The sequence below is a fragment of the Nyctereutes procyonoides genome, unplaced genomic scaffold, assembly GCF_905146905.1.
Source record: "Nyctereutes procyonoides isolate TBG_1078 unplaced genomic scaffold, NYPRO_anot_genome, whole genome shotgun sequence".
Taxonomy (NCBI): Eukaryota; Metazoa; Chordata; class Mammalia; order Carnivora; family Canidae; genus Nyctereutes; species Nyctereutes procyonoides.
Window position 1 is genome coordinate 9,902,188 of NW_026575134.1, and position 23,969 is coordinate 9,926,156.

Sequence of the window (23,969 nt, forward strand, 5' to 3'; positions counted from 1 at the left end):
CAAACTTTTGCATGTCCAAAGACACCAGAAGCAAAGACAAAAGATGACTGGGCAAAATACTCACAACATATATCAAAGTTAAATGGTTAACATTCTTAAATATAGAGAACTTTTTAAATCTGAGCGGAAAAAAGGCCAAAAATTATTTAACAAGTGGGCAAGTAATGTGAACAAATTATTTTTTTAAATGTAAAAAATGGCCCTTTGATATACAAAAAAATGTTTAATTCACTAATTAAAACTTATACTGAGATACTATTTCTCACCTATTAGGTTGGCTGCAATTCAGAAGCTTGACAGGGTACTCGGCCGACGAGGCCGTGGCACTCTTACGTACTGTTGGTAGTATTCCAAATAGTACAGCTCCATTAAGGAGAAGAATTTGGCAATATCTAACAAATTTTATATATGTATTTATCCCGAATATTTACCTCCAACAATACAAAGACACAGATACATAAAGATTTTCATTATAATGTCATTTGTATTTGAAAAATATTGGAAAATAGGGATCCCTGGGTGGCGCAGCGGTTTGGCGCCTGCCTTTGGCCCAGGGCGCGATCCTGGAGACCCCGGATCGAATCCCACATCGGGCTCCCGGTGCATGGAGCCTGCTTCTCCCTCTGCCTATGTCTCTGCCTCTCTCTCCTTCTCTCTCTGTGACTGTCATAAATAAATTTAAAAAAAAAATTAAAAAAAAAAAAAGAAAAATATTGGAAAATACTTAAACGTCCAAGTACAGGAGGCTGGTTGAATAAACCATGGAGTACTATGCAGTTAACAAAGAAAGTTATCTAATTTTTGTTTATTATTTTTTCAAATAGCTACTAGATTTTTAGGACGTAAATACTTATTAAGTTGTTTGGGCCTATTTAATAAACCGTTAGGTGTTTCTTTTGATCTAGGGATGTTGTGAAAAAATTATTGATATGATAAGGATGTCATGAACTAAGAAAGTTTGGGAACTTCTGATAAAGCCCTGTGAAGGCTTTTAAGAGTATATTTATGTGTGTAGTTATGAGTTATGTGTGTAGTTACTATGGATTGTGGTCAACAAATTTATAATAGACTAATGAACACACTGCCCATAGTGGTAAAAGTCCTATGTTGGATTTTATGGCAGCCCATAAAAAGAGCAACTAGCAACTTGAAAGTTGTTGGGGTTTTTATTTGTTTGTTTTTTGGTTTTTTGTTTCTGAGGGATGAGATCAAGAAAAAGGATCTAATCAAGATTGGTTTTGGAGAGGTATACCCTACTCTGAGTGCTGGAAGACAAGCCAGCATGTATGAGGTTGGGGTTAGGAGAAACAGCTACAACCACAAGAGAAAACAGGGCACTAGAAAACACTAGCATTGCAGAAGCTTGGTGTTGCTGGAACAGAATATCCTGGAAGAGAAGAGATGGGGCTCGAGAGTTAGATAAAGAGTAGGTCTTGGACGTTTTGTATATGAGATGAAGGACTAAAGGAGTTTGGATTTATTAATAGGCAAGAAAGGATCTGCAGAAGGGCTGTAAGCAAGGGAGCATCACGCCTGCCTTAACTAAATGTGGAGAAGAGATCAGGGTGGGGTGGGCAACAAAAGGCCAGCAGACTGCAGCAGTAATCCAGAATAGATCTAGACAGGGAGGCTGAACTAAGGCATTTGCAATCAGTAGTGGGCAACCTTCACTTCAATGAGTTACTATGTTAGCTACTCAACCGCAATAGAAAGCAGGGATCCCAGCAGGGATCCCGTGGCTTGGAAGACTACAATCATGATCTTTGTGGAAAATGGAGGTCTCTGCCCACCCTTCGTGATGCATTTGGGAGTAGAAGTCGTTTCATAATCTTGCTATGTTTTATCCTCCAACATGACATTGTCAAACCTTGATATTTAGTTTCAATAAGTGAATTCAGCAACCCAACTGGAACCCAGACTTCAAAAAGATTATGTGTGTCAAGCATTAGGGGTGTTAAATCTAATAGAGAATTCTAACTGAAGGCCTTTAAGAATAGTATCCTAATATTTTTATGTAAGCTTGCTGTTTTGGGCTTGTACAGACTACCCTATTGATGTTGAGGAATTATACCTTCAGCTATAATCACATCAAAGATTCAAATTATCTTCTAAAATTTACTCACATGACTCTTAAAACTCATAGAACTTTAATTTCATTTTTTCTATATTGTAACCAAATCCTTTTAAGTGTAATAAGGTAGTAAGAGAGGTGTCTTAGAGCTAAAGAAATAAAACAAAGAATAACTGTAACTAATGGGGGCTGGAGAATGAGCCATTTTTTACTTAGAGCTACATACCTTTTCTTCCTCCTTTTTTTTAAACCAAGAGATGAACACATTCTTCAAATTAAGCCCATTAAAAGTGCATATTTCAAAAAAACTGCACAGGCTTGGAAAGAGTAAAGAGAATTCCAGCACTGAATAGAAATTAGGCCTTTACAAGAGCTCTGTCGCCTCTAAGCCTCTATATTAAACCCAAAGAGAAAATGACATATGGTTTGAAATGGTAAAAACAGACCCAGGATACCTCTACCTCTCTTACCATTCTTCACAATTACCCCCACAACTCCCCCGCCACGTCATTTAGTGAAAGAACTAAAAACAAGATTTCAGAAAAGGTCACTACAAAATAGGTTTTCCAAAGTCCCCTCAAGTAGGGAGCATTCAGGTATTTCAGAGGTAAAAAGCAGTAATCAACGCCAACTGCTGAGTTCCTAATACTCTAATCCTCCAGGACACCTATCTGAATCATACCCAACCACTTTTTCATCATGGCACACATAGTGGATGGTATCTGTAGGCAAGCTGGAGATAAACAGGGTAACCCCAGGGCCCACCTGATCGTCAAGAGTGCTGAGATCATTAGATCGATGTTCCTGAGGCTCAGCTCAATCAGAAACTTGTTTTTCCTGAGCCTTTTAGGATTAAGTGCAATATGCAATGCTCTCAGAAATCATTACTTTCAAATCCAGACTCTCCTAATACTAGCTTCCAGCCTCTAGCCAATCACTTCACTTAGCCTTAGTGAAGTATGGAAAAACTACCCATCTTACAGAGGTCCTGTGGAGATTAAAAATAATATAACTAAAGCTCTTATCACAGTGTGTGACAGGCAATCAATGTATACGGATTGTTATTACCAAGACAGTTGCTGAATTAAAAAAGAGAAATCTGACCTCTGTTCAGTGGTGATGTTGCTGAGATAAGAAACTGCAGACTTCCCACTATGTCTAAGAGTTAAAACACTTTATAAAACAAGAAAAACCATAAACTGTCTCCCTATATCATAATGTTTTTCTCCACTAAAAATATATACTATATTAAAAGTGATTGTCCTTGCCACCCATCTACTAAGGATTAACAGTATGGGTAACAATGATACACACATATATACAAGAAGTGATTCTGGTACATTCATTCATATCCTGCAGAAGCTAAGCTCGGAAAACCAGTACAGGACCACAACCAGACATTTGGAAAGGAAAGAAGGTATCAGCACTTTTTTTTTGGGGTGGGGGGTAGGTCTCTAAAGTGAAAATAACCCAACCTTCTACAGACAAAAATTATTCCCCCACACAAATGCTAAACAAGATTCTTCCCTATAATTAGCCCCTTTTTTCCCTGAAAGCCCTGCAAAGAAAGGGTTGTACGAAACTACTTTAAAATAAGTGATACAGATGACTGCATATTCAGCAGACACATTAGAGAACATCTGGATCTCTGCAAAGAAATGTGAAAGTGGCTACTGGTAAATCATGCCAAGGTCGTATCAGGATGTCAGAGGATTTCACATACCCAGGGGAGAAATAAGCCACTATAAGCAATTCTGGGATGTATCAACGGTTTTCCAAACAGTGGTGACTCCCAATTTCCTCTTTTTGGTTAAGATAAGTTACGGTTATCAACCTCCAAACATAAACTATCACTAGGAAATCTCTTTTTAATAACCCAGGATATGGGCAGCCCAGGAGGCTCAGCGGTTTAGTGCCGCCGTCAGCCCAGGGCGTGATCCTGGAGACCCGGGATTGAGTCCCGTATTGGGCTCCCTGCACGGAGCCTGCTTCTCCCTCTGTCTCTGCCTCGCTCTGTTTCTCTCATGAATAAATAAAATCTTTTTAAAATAATAATAATAATAATAATAATAATAATAACCCTGGATAAACTTGCTTAATTGGCAATTATCGAAGACTGGAATACACTGCCCAATCACAACACCCTAAATATAAATTTTAACCTTCCAGGGGAGGATAGTTTTGGAAGGACAACAAAGGATTCTTCTTGGATTGTCCTTTCGCTACGCCAAGAAAACATTTAAGACAAAGCAAAGTCTTTGCGCCAAGAAACTGGAACACAACACAAAACCAAAGAAATAAATGACTCCTGAGGCAGCTGTGGGATCATCTCCACATTCATTCATTCAGTGAAGAAATACGGGAGAGCTCCTATGTTCCGGTAATCACCTGTGAGCAACAGGGATGCATAAGACACGGTTCCTGCCCTGAAAAAATTCAAAGCCTAAAAATAACGTCTGAAGAGTCACAAGAATCATCTTACAATAATACTGTATTCACAGACACAGAAACGGGTAAGATATACACTTAGATATATTAATGAAGGAGCTGGAAACAAACAAACAAAAGGCCGTCCACTGCGAGTCTATTAACAAATTTTGTTATATGAGTTAAGGGAACGTGATGACCGAAGTTCTAATGTACTTTCAGGACAAAAATTAACTTAGGGCACATGTTTTACAAAGGCCTCCCTACCGCCCCCACCCACCCACCCCTCGACACACACACACACACACACACACACACACACACACACACACACACACCGACCACAATCTGCAAATTGGGCGCTTTTCAGCTTGACACGTCGGGCGTGGCACTGGAGTTCTCGCACATCCCCGAAGACACCTGGATAAGCTCGCACAAGCCTGGACATTCAGGTTTCCCAGCCGAGGCCAGTTAACTCCCTAATTCTCCCTAAACCTTGAAACAACACTGCCACCTCTCTGTGCTGTCCTCCCTGCCCACTTACACACACACACCCAGGCTAAAAGCAAACCACAAATCACGGCTCCCACTCCTTCAGGAACAAATCTCCAAGAGGAATTTACCCCCTCACTCAAACAAAGCAAAGCAAAACAAACAAAAACAAAACCCCTATATTCTCTCCCTCGCTTTATTTTACGGGCTAGGTGATGCTAATAGGGGCAGACAGCCCTGTGCAGTTCAAGGCGGAGCATCCAAGGACTTCGGTCTGAAAAAGCCATTGCTTTAACCGGCACAAAACCCTGGCGGAGATGCCTCGGAAGCGACTGCTCCAGTACAGGCGAGGAGTGGAGGAAAGGGAAGGAGGGGAGAGGGGCGGAGTGAAGCGCGGGGCTGCGGCGGGGGCCGGCGGGTCCCCCCGGGTCGCGGGCACCGCCCAGGCGGGGACCTCGGCGCGGCGGCCAGAGATGCAGGGTGACCTTCCGACGAGGCCGGCTCGCGGAGAGGCCGGGCTGGGAGGACCACGCCGCGGCTCGCGGCCCCCGGCCCCCGGCTCGCGGCCCCCGGCCCCCGGCCCCCGGCTCGCGGCCCCCGGCTCCCGGCGGTGCGCTCGCCCGGCCCCGGCCCCGGCCCCGGCTCCCAGCCCGGGCTCGTCCCGCAGCTCGCTCCCGGGCGGAACGCGGGACGTGCAATCTCGGCGTCCGGGCCCTGAGCCTGGGCCTCGGGCCGCCGCCGCCCGGACACACCCCCGCCGCCGCCGCCGCCGCCGCCGCCCCGCGGCCCCGACCCCTCCCGCGGCGGCCCGGGCGGGCATCGCTCACCTGCACCGCAAGCCGGTCCGCCGCCCCGCGGGCTTCGGGCGGACACAGCTCGGCCCCTGTCGTCTGGGAGGCTCCCCGCCGCGGGCGGCAGGAGGACGAGTCCGACGGGCGGCGGCGGAGCCTGGGCGGCAGGAGCGGGAGCAGCAGCAGCAGCAGCAGCAGCAGGAGGAGGAGGACTCGCGGCGCTCCGCTCTCCGGAGATCCACCCTCCTCCTGGCCGCTCTGCAGCAGCCGCCGCAGATCCCTTCCGGGGCGCCGGGGAGCTGGGCGGGGCCGGCTGGGGAACTACTTCCGGTCCGTGGGCCGAGAGGACGGGGCCGCGGGCCGGGGCTGGAGAACAATGGCCGGCGGGGCGCGGGCTGGCCGGCTCGCTCCGCTGCGCTGCCCCGCGGACGGCCCCACCCAGGCCCCCCGCGCCCGGCGAGGTGGGGGTCGCCGCAGGCCTCGCGGAGGTGCCCGGATCTCGGCGTCCTCGTCTCTCGTGTGGGGCCCGGGCGGGGTTCGCGGGGAAGGAGGGGACGCGGAGGCCGCCATCTTGCTCCCGGCGGCGGGGGTTGGAGGTGGTTTGGCGGGTGGCCGCCCGGCTGGCGGGCTTCGGAAGTGCGGGGCCTCGGTCTGCGGAGGGCGGAGCGGACGACCCGCGGGTGCCTCGGGTCTTTCAAGGTCAGGGCCCCCAGCCCCTCCCCCCCCCCAGCACAAGCACAGGGGACGGGGCGGGCGCATCCACGTCCCCGCAAAGAGGACGTGCGGCACGCGGCGAATCGCGTGTCTGGGAGTGTGGGCAGTGATTCGAGGACTTAAAAAGGTCAAGCCTGGGTTGCTGGGGAAAAGGTGGCCGAGACGCAGGGACCAAATGTCTTCACTCCTCGGTGAGGCAAGGAGGAGAGGAGTGACCCTGGACAGCTTTAGGGGAGGAGTGGGGCCCCAGGGCCTGTGCACGAGGGGCCGCGCAGAAGTCTAGGGCGAGGATGGGGCCGTTGTGTGGGTCGCGGTGAGCGTCCAATTGCAGTTGGTTGCTGGGGGCAGATTCTCGGTAAGCGAATGGAAGAAGCAATAATGATGCCTGGAAGTAAGTAGCAATAATGATGCCTGGAAGTAGCAATAATGATGCCTGGAAGAAGCAATAATGATGCCTGGAAGTACCAATACTGATGCCTTATTTTGCTTTTAGAGGAGGGTGAGGGTAAGATCTACCAAATGAGATAGGGAATGGCGGGGATGGGGTCAGGGAGTGCCATTTTGGACCTGGCCCATTGAGTGCGGTCTACTGGCAGTTGCCGCCTGTGTTTAGAGCTCTGGGGAAATTCTAGGCTGAGCTCAGGGACACCACAGGCTCGCGTCCCCAACTCCAAGCCCACTGCAGCCTCCTCTCATTGAGCAGTCTCGAAACCACTCCTTTTCCCTACCTTCTTGTGGGAAGATTGCTGAAATAATAACCTTTTTAAATCCCCCGCCTGGTAGTACATGTCCATCCACACATGCTAACACCCAAATGTCTCCCTGGTCAGGACTAGAAAGGTCAGGCTTACAGAAAACCCAAATATGACCGTGTTAGCTAGTGTAGCAGCACAAACTCCTAAGATGGAATGCCATTGTTAACGTAAAAAAAGTGTTTAAGTTTAATCATTGACGATAAACAGCTTATTTAACGCAGCCACAAAGGATTGTGACGGGAGGTTGCACAAATACCTGTCGAATGGAGAGCCAGGAGGTCGACTTCAAGAAAAGTGAGCAATGGGAACACAATGACCCTCAACCTCGAGTTGATTAGTCAGCCTGTCTCAGCTGCTTCTTGGCTGTTGAAAGCCACGCTAACCTACCTGAAAGCAGAAATAGAATGGGTCGTTTTCAGCAAAGGCTTCGGAAAGCTGCAAATAACAAAACCCCTATAAATAAGAGCTGCAACAGCAAACCAAAGACTATGGGTTTTTATTTGGCACTTTTGAATGTAAACCACGAGGGACTCTCGCCTTTAGTTCTTAGATTATTCAAATACATTATTCTCAGTTTTCTTAGAGTGGAAATACATGTAGGTGTATTAACAACCAGCTAATGGATACCATACTGAACCGGAAATGAGAACAATGATCTTGAGGCCCCTTTCTGTTCTTTGTTCACCATATGACCCTAGCACAGTCACTTAACCTCTCCATGCCCTAGTTTCTTTGTAAAATAGAGATAATAATAACCCTCTACTGGCCTGCCTCTCGGAGATATTATAAGAAATAACAAATTAATGCTTTAAGAGCTCTTTGAGGTACTTGGATGAAAGGGTATAATTGTAACTACATATTATTAATAATTAACACTAATATCCAGTAGAACTCATGAGCATTCCTAAATTTGCTGCCTGGGCAACACCAAGAACATGAAGGATTCTGTTTTTAAAATAGGCTTAAGTTACAACAACAAAAAAGATAGGCTTAGGTTCATTCCTATGTGTTTAATTTTCATTATGATCAAACCTTGTGTATTAAACATAGAATAAGTAAAGAGTAAAAGATTTTAGTAACTAATTCTTATGTTCACTGCTATTATAGCTAATCTGTGTTTTGGACAGATATACAGGTAGGTATGCTTTTGTCAGAATCTTGTTTTAGAATTAGTCATTAGTTTACTGCAGTCATTTAACTGGAATTTTCTATGAAAGCATTACTCATGTCCCTATAGAATAAAAACAGTTTTACCTGCAGTTACATGTTTGTCTGAAACATGAAGCATTCCTGTGAATTATCTGTCATTCTCATCATTGATTAATCAGAAATACAAAATAAAAAATGTATAGGCCTATGAGGTTTTGTCCAATGTCTACCCTGCAGTAGATGAAGTTTTGCCCATTAGATTAGATTCACGGGGATCTGGGTGGCTCAGTTGGTTAAGTGTCTGCCTTGGGCTCAGGTCATGATCCCGGGGTCCCAGGACAGAGCCCCACATCGGGCTCCCTGCCCAGTGGAGAGTCGGCTTCTCCCCCCAACCCCCCCCCCGGTTGTGCTCTCTTGCTTGCTCGCTCTCTCAAATAAATAATCTTAAAAAAAAGATTAATAGCTTCATTATTTCTTTTTTGAAAGGTATATGCATATGTAAACACATTTAAACATTCATGGCTATGTAATCTGCATATTTTTATACACATATGCCAATTTATAAAAATATGAAGGTACATTAACTACACATATAGTAACAACTGTCAACAACAAAACCCTCTTTGGGTGTATTGGCCAGATAAGAAAGCAGTTGGTTATTAGCAATTTGTCACTATTGATGGAGAAGCAACTCAAAATACATGTTATTGTCTATAATATCCACGATACCTTTAACATATTACTTCATTTTGTATTCACAACAACTTTGTGAGGCACACATTGCTTAAAAAAAAAAAGGCTCAGCAGACTTAGACTGGTTACAAATTGTCAAGTAGCAGAGTCAAAGTCAGACTTTTGAGCCTCAAATGCACTGTTCCCTGTAGTACTTGATACGTGGTTACCAGCTTGATATGACAGTTGTGCCAGGATGTATTTATAATATGGACATTTCTGGCTTATGATTGATTGTCTGCAGAATCTAAAATTCAGCCAGGCTTAATTTTTTTAAAACTTAAGCTACTATTATGTTTATGCCTGTGTCTTCACCAAAAACTTTGTTTTGTTCATCTTCATATCCTTCGTGACATCAGGTGTAGATATTCAAAGTATTTTAGGGATGAAAATAAAAAGTATATTGTGATGATCAGTTGAAGAAGAAAAAATACCCATATATATAATCACCTCCAAAACTTAACGTGTGTTTTCTGCACATTCAGGTAAAGATCATTTGTTTTAGATTTTTTTCTAATTTAGTGAGGCCGTTGCCTCAGTTTCCTTCTTCATTTTTATTGACATCGGGCCTTGGAAGGGTAGGCCTACACAGGTACTGTAGATGACAGTCACTTGTGTGATACCACTTCTAATATTTCCGTTTGGACTTAAATATTCTAGATAACTCTTGTGGTCACTCTGTTGAGAATGTATAAGGAATGGCGGTCTGACAACTTAGGCTTTTATTATAGTTCACCACTTCATGTCCACCCTTGAGGGCCACATATTTCCATACTTTTTCAATCAGGGAATTAGATGATAAGACTGTGAAATGAATGATCCCCAAGTGCTGTTGCTCATCAGAATCACCTATACAACTTTATTTTTTTTTAATTTTTTTTTTTATGATAGTCACACAGAGAGAGAGAGAGAGAGGCAGAGACACAGGCAGAGGGAGAAGCAGGCTCCATGCACCGGGAGCCCGACATGGGATTCGATCCCGGGTCTCCAGGATCGCGCCCTGGGCCAAAGGCAGGCGCTAAACCGCTGCGCCACCCAGGGATCCCTCACCTATACCACTTTAAAGGAAAGTCCCAGTCTAAACAAAGTCAATTAGAAAGTCTTGGGTGAAGCCTTACATACATAGTTACATAAATGCAAAAATATAAACTATAACACCCTCTTTTGAATTCTGATCATCAGTCAGGTTTGGGAAGCTCTGGTTTCAGTAACTTATCCAAGGTTACCCCAGAACCGTAAATAGAGCCAGAATCAAACTCAGATCTTGTAAGTCCAAGTTAAATATCCTTTCACTGGACTTTTACTGATTACATATGATAGAGTAGGAGAGAAAAATAGCAACTTCAATTAAAATTTTTTTTACCATATCCTGTTACATGGTTTTATTTTTACTTATTTTTTCTAAAGATTTTATTTTTAAGTGATCTCTATACCCCACATAAGGCTCGAACTCATGACCCCGGGATCAAGAGTTGCGTGCTCCACAGATTGAGCCAGCCAGATGGATGCCCCTCTGTTACATGGTTTTAAGATTAAATGAGTTTCTACCTGTAGGGTGCTTAGAACAGTACCTGGCATGTGGCAAGAAGTGTATGTGTTAAGATTGATAAGACTGTTAGATATAGGCATTTTCTGTGTAGAGAAAAAGGTATGTAAAGAAATGGAATCCTCAGTCTTTTTTTTTTTGTCATAGAAGCTCTGAATTTGTAGAGCTGAAAGTATTTCTATATTGTTTCTTTTCGTCTTTCCTGATACATTAAAAAATGTTGATAACATACCTTAATAGGTATGTTTTGGACTTGTAGTTTTATGGTATTTTCATCATTTTCTTTAAGATACAGTTATAGTTAAGGTGCATGAGAGGATGCACTATATTTTATATTGTCCTCCTATCATTAAACTAGTTCCAAAATCAATTCTTATTGTTGTGTAATTAAGTATTCATCGTTTAGAAGCCATCAGTTGCTGGGATTCATCTTTCAAATGAAATATTCTTTGGAACGAAGTAATAGAAGCTTGGTTCTATTTATTTTCTCTTGTTCTCCACAGGTTTCTCTATAGTCTTTCAACCTTAAACAAATTTTTATACTTGTTAACTATGAATAAAACTGTGCATTTTCATCCCTAGTAAATGAAGAACCCAATTTTATATTTTTAAGGGCTTTTTGATATAGTTTGACAAACTCCGTGAAAATATGCCTTTGGTCAGCCTCTGTGACTGTGAAAACTCCTGCCCATCTTAGTTTTTGTTCAATTTTATAAGTTGGATTACTTTTCAGAGGAATTATCACATACCCAGCAGCAATTTATAGTGTATTCTTTTGTGTGGCAGGGGAGGGGGCCAGGGTATACATCGAATGTCTTCACATCTTCATGCAGACTATGAATTTAGTCTTTAATATACTTCATTAAAATGAATTATACTGTCATAAGTTGATTTGTCCTGGAAAAGGGTAGAGGTGTGGATAGGCCGGAACAGAAGGTATTTACAAAGTCCAGAGGGACCTGGTAGGTAGAACAAATCCTATTATTCCCTGCCTTTTAAAATGCTTATATTGGGGGTGCCTGGTAGGCTCAGTTGAACATCTGACTTTTGATTTCAGCTCAGGTCATGATCTCAAGGTTGTGAAATCAAGCCTTGCGTTGGGCTCCATACTCAGCGATGATTCTGCTTGTCCCTCTCCCTCTGGTTCCCCCCCCCATACTCTCTCTCTCTCTCTCTCTCTCTCTCTCCCTCCATCTCTCCCCCCCCCCCTCTCAACTGGATGAGTGGATAAAATCTTTAAAAAAAACTGTATAAGGGCAGCCCGGGTGGCTCAGAGGTTTAGTGCCGCCTTCAGCCCAGGGCCTGATCTTGGACACCTGGGATCGAGCTCCCCACATGGACCTGCTTCTCCCTCTGCCTGTGTCTCTGCCTCTCTTTCTCTCACTCTCACTCTCTCTGTCTCTCATGAATAAATAAATAAATATTTTTAAAAATACTGTATAGTTTATAAAAAGAATTAAAAATTACATGAGATAGTGCGTATTAGTTATTATAATCAAACCCACATCTTTTGAACCATATCCATTCCTTCTTCATTCTTCCCACAGTAGAATATCATCACTCTGTCTGCGTCCTGAATCTCAACTCCTCCTGTCTACTGGAGGACCTAGCTCCATTAATGGTTTTCTTTTTGTTGTGTATTCACCCTCTCACTCTACTGGTTCCTTGCCATTAGTATTTTCATTTGCCGAAAGTATCTCCCTCATATCCTCCCTCCTTCTAGCTTCTACTCAGATTCTCCTTCCTTTCACTAAAGAAAATTTTCTAGAGAATTTTCTGTGCTTGCTATCTCCCCTTCCTCTCCTCCAAGTCACTCAACTATTTGTAATCAGGCTTTCATTCCCAACACTACTTTGAAACTACTCTGATAAAGTCTCCAATATAACCCCTATTACATGATGTCCTTTTTCTTTCTTTTTTTTTTTTTTTTGTTTGAGGGTAATTGTGGGCAAAGGGAGAGGAAGAGAGAGAATCTTAACCAGGATCCATGCCCACTGTGGAACCCAACACGAGGCTTGATCTCATGACCCTGAAACCATGACCTGAGCCAAAATTAAGAGTTGGATGCTTAGCCAACTGAGCCACGCAGGCACCCCACGATACCTCTAACTTTTTGATGTTTCAATAGCATTTGAATTCGTTGAGCATTCCTTTCTTTTTGAAACAATCTGTTCCCTTAACTCCTATAATACCACACTTCATTGTTTCCTTTCTGGCCACTCCTTGCTGTCCTTGGTCCTTCTGTCTTTGTTTAAATTTTGTCATTCTAAGGAAGTCTAAGGCTCTTATCACTCTAGTCTAGTCCACACATTCTTCTTGGATGATCTCATTCGTGTCCATGGTTTTACTATCCGTATATAGATGACTTCTTGCCATGAGCTCACTCCTGAGCTTGAAACTCATTTTTTTTTAAAGACTCACTGTTTAAAAATTTATTTGGTATTTTAGTTGGTATGACAGTTGGCTGCATTGTCTTTTTACATTATATGGCAATGTATACTATATAGTACACAAAATAAGATCCTTTAGAAGAGTTATGCACAATACATGCAATATTGAATTTATACATTGGATCCCGGGATGTGACTGAAGAAAAACAGATGGACTAGGCATGTCGGGTGTTGGGGTGAAGGAATCAGAAGTTACAGAACAGAGTAAATACACATCTGTTTTGAGGAGTAACTGCAGCATATATGACATTGGCAGTGGTGCCTCCGAGATGGTGGAACTATATTACATTAACCAATTTAGGACTACACGAGACAGGTATCATCCAGCATCAGGATACAGCTTCAGGATTTTGTGAACCATTCGCATTTGTAACTTTCCTTTTCTGATTCTGCCTTGTTCAACTCCCTTGAGAATTCCTCCACTATTGCTCATGCCTTCCGGGTTGGTGCTCCCAGTGTTCCATCTTTGGTTCTGTTCTTGGAAACACCCTATCTCTTGGATGTTTCATAGGCATCCAGCTCAAATGCAGAATGTCCACACTGAGCTGATGCCATCACCCACCCAAATGCTCAAAACCAGAAATCTAAATGTTTACTTTCCATTTTCCATCTTCTTGCTCAACATCCACTCTATCACCACAAGCTTTTAAACTCTCCTCCTTAGTATATCTCAAAGCCATCCATTCCACTCCATTTCTCCTTCCACCTTCCTAATCCGAACCACTATTACCTGCTTACTATTACTGCAGTACAGATGAGTGGCTTCAGTGTATTTCCCCCTCTTCAGTGTATATCCACTCTTCACGCTGCAAGCCTCATGATCTTCTGGAGACAAGCAGGTTCATATAACTCCTCTGCCTTAACCCTTTCAATACTTCAGTAGTCTCAGGATGGGCTAAATTCCTTTGTGTGTCTTATGCAGCCTTATACAATCTATAGTCTCATCTCCGGTCACTTACCCACTTACCATTTCCCTCATCACACACATACACACACACAGATCTAGCTCCTAGAATACAAGTAGTTGTCTGCTTCTGTACATACTGTAGTCCCCCAAAATGTGTGAAAATTAAATAAGCAAGAGGTAAGACATATTATACCAGATTATAATAGAAATACTATAATATTCCTAATTATTGTACAAGGGTTTTATTTTTTAACTCCTGCCCTAACCTAGGTTAAGGGCAGCCCCCGTGGCTCAGTGGTTTAGCGCCACCTTCAGCCCAGGGTGTGATCCTGGAGACCCGGGATCCAGTCCCAGGTCTGGCTCCCATGCATGGGGCCTGCTTCTCCCTCTGCCTGTGTCTCTTCCTCTCTCTCTCTCTCTGTGTCTCTCATGAATAATTAAATAAAATCTTTAAAATAAAATAAACCTAGGTTAAACATTAAAGGTGATAAATTTCTTTTCTAAATTTCTTTTTAAATTTAGATTCAATTAACATAGTGTATTATTAGTTTCAGAAGTAGAGTTCAGTGATTCATCAGTTTTATATAATTCCCAGTGCTCATTATATCACATGCCTTCCTTAAGTCCATTTCCCAGCTACACCATCCCCCCACTCCCCTCTCCTTCAAGAACTTTCACTTTGTTTCCTATGTTTAAGAATCTCTTATGGTTTGTCTCCCTCTCTGATTTCATCTTGTTTTATTCCTCCCTCTCTTCCCCTATGATCCTCTGTTTTGTTTCTTAAATTCCACATATGAGTGAGATCATACGGTAATTGTCTTTCTCTGATTGACTTATTTTACTTAGCATAATACCCTCTACTTCCATCCATGTCATTACAAATGGCAAGATTTCATTTTTTTGATGGCTGAGTAGTAGTCCATTGTGTGTATATATATATATATATATATATATATATATATATATATCACATCTTCTTTACCCATTCATCTGTTGACAGACATCTGGGCTATTAGCTTGGCTATTACAGACATTGCTGCTATAAACATTGGAGTGAAGGTGCTTCTTCAGATCACTCTTTGTAACTTTGGGATAAACACCCAGTAGTGCAATTGCTGGGTCATAGGATAGCTCTATTTTCAATTTCTTGAGGAACCTCCATACTGTTTTCCAGAGTGGCTGCACCAGCTTGCATTCCCACCAGCAGTGTACGAAGGTTCCCTTTTCTCTGCATCCTCACCAATATCTGTTGTTTCCTAACTTGTTAATTTTAGCCATTCTAACTGGTGTGAAGTGTATCTCACTGTGGGTTTGATTTGTATTTCCATGATGCCAAGTGATCATGAGCAGTTTTCATGTGTCTGTTGGCCATTTGTATGTCTTCCTTGGGGAAATGTCTGTTCATGTCTTCTGCCCATTTCTTGATTGGATAATTTTTTCTTTGGATATTGAATTTGGTAGGTCCTTATAGATTTTGGATACTAGCCCTTTATCTGATAAGATATTTGCAAATAGTAAATATGATAAATTTCTTACCACACATTCCAGTTCTCCCATTTATGGTGGCATTTAGTAGACAAAATTTATTTTCATGTTGGAAAGAAGTTAATGTATATTTTGTAGAGTATTGATCATTTCTGTTAATGTCTTACAAACTTTGGAAAAGTACTGAGAGAAACTTGAATTCAGCTTTTTCTTGGTAACAGGTTTATCAGTGAGGTGCATCCCTATTCTGTTTGCACCATGTTCTTTTATTTTGAGTCATGGGAACCCTTAAGGATGGCAATTATCAACCCATAATTTTAACCATCTCTCCATTTCCTTTGTCACTGTATCTTATGTTTGAAACACAGCTGTCAAGGGTAAATTTCCAGTATTTTCTAAATGTGCTTAAATATAGTTCTTTCCTTTCATTGAACTCACAGGAAATCAACTTCCACAAGCATCTGATTTGGGCTAAAGATTCACAACATGAGGAAAACCTAATGACTTTTTTTTTGGCCTTTGTCTCAGTTATACTGTTAATAACAACATTTTAATTTTTTTCATTAATTTTTACAAAATATAAAGTTCTAGTGCAGTAAAATGTTCAAATAACTGCACAAACCCGGCTGCACAAAGATGGCATTATCTGAAAATCAGCTGTTTGTTGGTGATGAACACCGCTGTGTAATAACTGCTTCACATTCTTTTCAGTGAGTATGTTGTGATCTCAGTTCAGCCTAGATGAAGTAGAGGGTGGAGTGGGATTGCATTAAGTGAAGTCTAGTACCACCCCGTGTGGTGTTCTTGTCCCTGGAGAAAAATCTCTCTCCTCCCCCTCCAACCTCCTACTTCCCCTTAGCTCCTCTTTCATATCACTTCACAACGACTCATCACTACTTTCTATTCCCCTTTCACATCTCATCTTAGATGTCACTGCATCTAAGAGAACTTTCCACACCTTCCCTGACTACTGCAGGTGACCTAGGCATATGCTCCCTTTGTGTCTCTGGGTTTTGCTTAGCACCTATCACTGTGTATTGGAATCACTTGTTTGTATTTCTTACTCGCTAAAGAGGGTAGGAATTATATCTACTTTGTGTACAGTTACATCTTATTTTAGATTGATATCAACCCTTTAAAAATATTTAATTTACTTATTTGAGAAACAGAGAGAACAAGTGCATGAGTGAGGGGAGAGGCAGTGGGAGAAGCAGACTTCCCGCTGAGCAGAGACCCAGGACTCCATCCCAGGACCCCCACATGGGGCTCAGTACCCAGGACCCTGACACAGGGCTCCATCCCAGGACCCGGAGATCATGATCTGAGCCAAAGTCAGATGCTTGCTTTGGACTGAGCCACCCAGGCACCCCAGATATCAACTTTTTACATGAATGAATCACGGGGAGAATTATTGAGGTAAATGCCTTCTGTACTAATCAAGATTAGCTAGGCTATACTGCAGTTACAGAACATTTTGCTATCTCAGCGGCTTAACATCACAAAAGCTTATTGCTTGCCTGTGCTCCACGTCTGGTCCCAGATTGCTGGCATTCTCTGCTCTTCGCTGTCCCTAGGAACTCAGCAGTTGGAGGCACCAAGTGACATGTGTTTCTACAATCACCGCAGGCTCAGAGACCCCGGCGCATCCTGCACTGGCTCTTAACATGATGTATTTCTGCTCTTGATTCATTGGCAAAACACATAGTCGCGCCAACTACATTTGATGAACTTTAGATTGCAAATCACTAAACGGTTTTATATGGCTTCTCAAAGCCACCATGTAATGCTCTCTCAGATTTTGAATTTTTTAGATATCTGGGTCTTCTAATTTGCCTCTCAATCTAGAGAGAAAATACAGGGCATACCCTTGTGTCTGCACAAATATAGCGACTGGGATGTTGTCTGTATCCCACCATCCCACCATTTCTACCTCCATGCTCGGGAGAAATCACCCAGGTAGAGTACATTTATGCAGCACAGAATCACTTTTTCTTTTTGTTCTTGCTGTGAGCACAAAGTAATTGCTGTCAAAGAGAGTGAGAGTAACAGCCTTTGTTCCTTTTGTATGTGATTTCCTAATGTTAAAATAAAAACTGCAAGTGGATATTGAATAACATTCTTTTCATTGCTGGAAATTCATTTAATGAAATATGAAGTCTAAATCCCAAATATCTCTATATTTTTGAATTGGTCATTTTAAAATACAATCTATTGTTCTCTCTTTTCTATTTCTGACTCATTTTGCTCAAATTTCCTTTTTCTCTGAGCACAAAAAAAAAGTAAACCTGGAAGTCTCAAAGAGAAAAAAATTATGGAACCAATAAATTAATATAATAATGGGATTTTGATGTTCTAGCAAACTTTTGAAGTGGTCTAGACCAGAGAATTTCTCAAAAATTGTTTTACCATGACCTCTGGAGAAAGGACAAAAAATTCAGGAGCCTGTTTCCATTTTCTTTTCTTTCCACTTTTTTTTAAAGATTTTATTTTTAAGTAATCTCCACACCCAGTTTGGGGCTTGAACCCAGAAACCTAAGATCAAGAGTTGCGTGCTCCACTGACTGAGCCAGCCAGGTGCCCCTGTTTCCATTTTCTAATGAGAACTCAACAACGATGAATGGATCAATAAAAATCAAAGTTGAACCAGAATTCTAGTTTTCCCCAGACCAGCAATAAGTAGAAAGGATAATCTGCAGAACATGAATCATTCGTCTGTAAGAACTGAAGAAAAGACACTCACTTTGTGAAAAATTGTCCATCCATGTATGTCAGGGTTCTCTAGAGAGACAGAACCAACAAGAGATACCTATCTATCTATCTATCTATCTATCTATCTATCTATCTATCATCTATCTACCTATCCATCTATCTGTCTATCTTATCTAGAAATTGGCTCACACAACATGGAGGCTGAGAAGCTTCAAGATCTGTGGTCAGCAAACTGGGGACATAGAAGAGCCAATGATATAAGTTGCAGGCCAGGGATCCCTGGGTGGCGCAGCAGTTTAGCGCCTGCCTTTGGCCCAGGGCACGATCCTGGAGACCCGGGATCGAATCCCACATCAGGCTCCCGGTGCATGGAGCCTGCTTCTCCCTCTGCTTGTGTCTCTGCCTCTCTCTCTCTATCTGTGTGACTGTCATAAATAAATAAAAAAAAAAAAAAAAAAGTTTAAGTTGCAGGCCAAAAGCCAACAGGCCAGAAACTCGAGAAGAGCCAGTGTTTTGTTTGTTTTTAAATTTTATTTATTTATTTGAGAGAGAGAGTGCATGAGAGGCAGGGGAGGGTCAGAGGGAGAGGAGAAGTTGGGCTCCCTCCACTGAGCAGGGAGCCCAACAGGGGACTCAATCCCAGGACCCTTGAGATCATGACCTGGGCCGAAGGCAGACACTTAACCGACTGAGCCATCTAGGTGCCCTGAAGAGCCAGTGTTTCAATTTGACTCTGAAGGAAGAAAAAAGGCTGATGTCCTAGTTCAAAGCAATCAGGTAGGAGGAATTCCCTGTTCCGTGCAGGAGGGTCATCCATTTTGTTCTACTCAGGCCTTCAACTGATTGGATACAGCACACCCACATTAGCGAAGGTAATCAGCTTTACTTAGTCTCCTGATTGAAATATTAATCTCCTCTAAAGACACTCTCACAGACACATTCACAATAATGTTTGACCAAATATTTGGGCATACTGTTGTCCAACGAAGTTGGCACATAAAATTAACCATCACAGCCCATGAAATAGGGTGCCAGCTTACAGTAGGTTACAAAGTCACTCTGACCTGATCTGGTTTCCCACCAAAGCAAGAATTTCTCAATAGCACTGCTGTGAGCTGTCCATGTTCATTTGACCTGAAGGGTGTCTCACTGTAATTTCAGCCAGTTGTCCTACTTCTAACCTGTGGAACTACTCAGAATATATCTGTACTGTATTCCACATACTAACTTTTTGAATAAATCAAGACCCCTATTCTCCCAAGTGTTCCCGTCCCCCCAGGTTAAATAGCCCCAACTTATTCTTCTAATTCTCATAGTACAGGATTTCTTTGATACACTCAACTTTTGTCAGTTTTCATAAAATGTGATGCCTTGAACTGAACACATTTTTCTAAATGGGTTCTAAGTCCTTTATGCTGAAAAAAACCAAAAACCTTTGAGTCTCTGTTTATATTCTTCCCATAAAGCAAAAGGAACTTGTGAGAACCACTAAAACCATTATTTATGACTAATAATCAAACTAGCCTTAATATAGAATATACTATACTTAGTGTATATATGTGTATGTGTGTGTGTGTGTATACACACAAACTACAAACCATATATATGTGTGAGCATAGCTCTTACATATCCTACAATGTATCATTTCCCCTGAGACTCAAATACTGGTGGAGGTTACAGTGTATGTCCAAAATCTTGATTTTTTTTAGGTATCCACCCATACCCGCCTTGTGACTCAGGTGCAGATGACTCATTCCCAATCCAGGAGTAAATCTTGATTGGTCTAAGCCAATTACGGTGTTTCTGGGTGGAAGCAATCTCCCTGGTCAGGAGGTTGGTTTAACGGCAGGTGTGTGATACAGTTCTGGCAAATTAGATGTGTACGGAAGTCTGCTGGGGTTGCTTCTTGGAAAGATTTCCTCATTCATAAAAAGGAGATTCCGAGAAATGCCTCTTTCCTGCCTCTGGATATTATATCGGGATGTATTGCCAGGAACTGCATTTTGCTGTCAGCTGGAAATGTCAGCGTGAAGGTATTGAAAGCACCTAAGTCCTTAATGTCAACCAACCCCTCCTCCATATTTTCTGCCTTTCCGACTTACAAGTATATGAGATAATTAACTATCTTATAATTTAAGTCAGACTGAGCCAGGGTTTTCTGTCACTTGTGTCTAAAGTCCTCTTGATTGATAAACTCTGCCCTTGACCTATTTCAAAAACTGAGTTAACCTTCATCTCACAGTTGGTGGGACATCCAGAATCCTCCCAATGTTTCTTTGGAGCTCCTTGGGCTAACATTCTTCATGTCCAACTTCTTGATTCTATTGAATTCTTGATCACTCATCTCATCTCCTGTGGCAAAGTGTTTCCTTACGCTAAGTGTTCATCCAGCCATGGAACATGACTTCTTTTCCTCACTGTGAGTTTTAAATAATATGTTCCTCCTTCTAGCATTCTTGCAATGCTAATACAATCAGTGTGTGAGAATATTTGCAAAGTGAATCTTCTCAGAAACTTTGAATCTTTTTGTGTGCTAAAGACCTGGACAGCAAAAAAAAAAAAAAAAAAAAAAAGACCTGGACAGCATGGAAATTCCTCCTATTCATGCTAAAACTTTGAGTAATATAAAACATGACTTTTAAAAACTCTTAGAATCATATTGTCTACATACCTCTCTGCAAGTGTCTTAGGTATCAAGGAAGCCAAACTGTGTCACTGTTTTTGCTTCGATGATGTATTGGCTGGATTGGGCTAGAGTATGATGTCTTTCTGGCAGCAGCAGATTAGTGAATTTTCAGGGAGAGACCATATAGGCTTTGTGAGTGCTAAACTTAACCATGTCTCTCTAACCAGATATCCTCTTAGGTCTCCTTTCTGACTGGCTCTTTTTTTGAGTCACTCTAGTCTGTTTCCAAAAAGGATGGAGGTAGCAAACATGAGAAATCAAAAGAAATAGTGCCATAAGCAGATTTGCTTACTAGTGTTACTTGGCTCTGTAAACATTTTATAATGTTTTCATAAAAGCAGTAGAGGTGATTACAGAACTTGGACTCCAATAAAATGAAACAATGAGATTTATTCTGTTGCTGACCTCAGTTTGCTTCCTGTAGCTACCCGCTTGGCCAGCTGTCATGTCAGATACTGAGCATGCTCTTGGCATAGAGCTTAGCAATATGATGCCGTTTCCAAAGAACTTAGATAACTTTTTAGAATTGTGCCTACCCAAAAAGTGATTTCATTTTGCTCTTGATTATGTTGGGTTTGAATAACATTTGTTTATGCAAAATAATACTAACTAAAGCTTCTCTTTCAGAAGAGATTCAAACCACCAAGAACTATACTTATAAATAAACATACACAGTTATTTTAAAGATGATGATGCAACTAACTTATTTCCTTAGGCTGCTATAACAAAGTGCCACAAACTGGGTGCCGGAAACAAGAAGACTACACAGTTCTGACACTAGACATTTAAGTTCAAGCTGCGGACAGGGGTTGGTTCCTTCTGCCAGGATGGGATTGTGAGGGAGAATCTGTTCTGTGCCTCCCCTCAGGTTTCCCTTGGTCCATTGACAATCGTGGGTGATCCGTGGCTTGCAGAAACATCACCCCATACCTGTCTGCATCTTCATTGGATGTTGTCCCTGGTGTATGTGTCTGCCCCCAAGTCTACCCTTTCAATAAAGCTATCAATAATACTGGGTTAGGGACCTACACTTCTCTGGTATGACCTCATCCTAGTTATATCTGCAATTTTTCCAAATAAGATCACATTCTGAAGTACTGGGGATTAGGACTTCAACATAAGAATTTGGGGTGGGGAGGGGCACCCAGACAGCTCGATGGGTTAAGCCTCCGACTCTTGGTTTCAGCTCAGGTCATGATCTCAGGGTCCTGGGATGGAGCCCCGTGTCACGCTCTGTGCTCAGTGGGGAGTCTGCTTGAGATTCTCTCTCTCTCCCTCTCCCTCTCCCTCTGCCCCCCTCCTCATTTGCTCTCAAATAAACTAACAAATAAACAAAATCTTAAGAAAAATAATTTTGAGGGGACACAATTCAACCCATAACATGTGTAATTAAAATTATGTTTTGTAATAATTTTTCTTCCATCCCTCAACAAATATTTCCTATTTGTGCGGCAAGCACTATGGTAAATACTGGCAATACCATAATAAATAAGATATACACCTTGCCTTCAAAAACCTTTAGTTCATGGATTTGTGCCCCTTTTCACTTCTGAGAAAATGAAACAAAACACAAAGGGACTATAAATGATCATAAACCATATGGCAGGATAGCTAAAAACAATAATAATGGCCAACATTTGTTGAACACTGTGCAGTGTCATCCTGTAAATTATCTCATTTAACCCTTAAAACAACACTATAAAGCAGGAATTATTATCACTTCTACTTATAGATAAGGAAACTGAAGCTCTGGGAAAGCTAACAGATGGCCATGTAAGAATTTAACCCTAGCTGGTCTGGCACTCCAGCTGGATTCCCCTGCTACATAATCCATACACTGACACACATCTTGTAATGGCTGGAAGAATCGAAAACATCTCTTTCCATCATCTTCCAATGGTGTGTAAAGTAATACCTATGGTTAATCCAGGATAGAGTTATAATTCCTTCTCTTTCTCTTTGTTGCTTTCTTTCTGACTTGTCAACCTTCACAAAACCATTTGTTTCTTCTGTCAGCATTTCTTCCTGTGTATCTTACTTTGCCTTCCTCCCCATTTTCTGTAGAGGACTTCTCTTTCTACCCCGAAAGTGAATTTGTGCCGCAGAGTCTGTGAAATCCAGGTTCTCTACTGAGAAGTTTATTTTTCTTTAAAAGATTTTATTTGTTTCTTCATCACAGACACACAGAGAGAGGCAGAGACACAGGCAGAAGGAGAAGCAGGCTCCCTGCAGGGAGTCTGATGTGGGACTTGATCCTGGGACCCCAGGATCACACCCTGAGCTGAAAGCAGATGCTTAACAGCTGAGCCACCCTGGTGTCCCCCTACTGAGAAGTTTAGTGGGAAGGTAGTTGGCATACTCTTCTAGGTCCGGGAACAGAGAGCATCCTACCTTTTAGAGGTAAACCTTTTGGAAAGTGTAGGGGTGGGATTAAGTTCTTTCCAGAATAGAAAATAATCCTGTTTTCAGGCTGTATCTATTGACTCCACCCCTTCCTCCATCAAAAGCCCAGTATCTTGGTGCTACTGCTAATGCTGGTTTCTTATTGACCTGGTGACAGTAGATAAGGGGTTGCTGTCTCATCAACGGTGTATTTTTTTCTCCAGTATTTAAGGCAAAATCTTAACTCAGCAATGGCACCTTTGTGAAAAAAACCAAAATGTAATAAACTGAGGCCAGCTAGTTCTTGGAGCTGATAAGTCTCCAAAATTAAACTTATAATAAATTAACCAAGTGTCCAGTCATACATTCCACTGTCTCTTTTCTAATAAGTGACACAATTCTGAGGGTGAAACCATGTTGTTTGATTATGTAGTGCATCTTGGGTAATACAAGAAGGGTATCTGGACTAAATATATATATATCCTTTTACATTTCCTAAAGACTTTAATAGGATTCTTTCTACTGTGAAGAAGGCACAGTTCAAAAATAACTCCATTTTAGGGACAAGTCTTGGATTTCCAATCTGTTAAATGATGGCAAACCCCACAGTTACTGTGACTTATTCCAGAAATGTCTTTTAAAGTTTACTTACTAAGTATCAGTGGAAGCACAA

The 23,969-nt window shown here is 42.0% G+C and overlaps 1 protein-coding gene and 1 pseudogene across 1 annotated transcript in view; both read right to left on the reverse strand.

The window, feature by feature from the left end:
- Window positions 1-5,982, reverse strand: part of RALA (RAS like proto-oncogene A) — a 72,995-nt gene extending 67,013 nt beyond the window's left edge. Inside the window, exon 1 of the mRNA XM_055300831.1 lies at window positions 5,818-5,982. The gene's annotated coding sequence lies outside the window, so the exon portion shown is untranslated. The remainder of the gene's footprint in view (window positions 1-5,817) is intronic.
- The window catches only part of LOC129494090 (uncharacterized), a 45,053-nt pseudogene extending 31,246 nt beyond the window's left edge, over window positions 1-13,807 (reverse strand).
- Window positions 13,808-23,969: the final 10,162 nt, after the last annotated feature.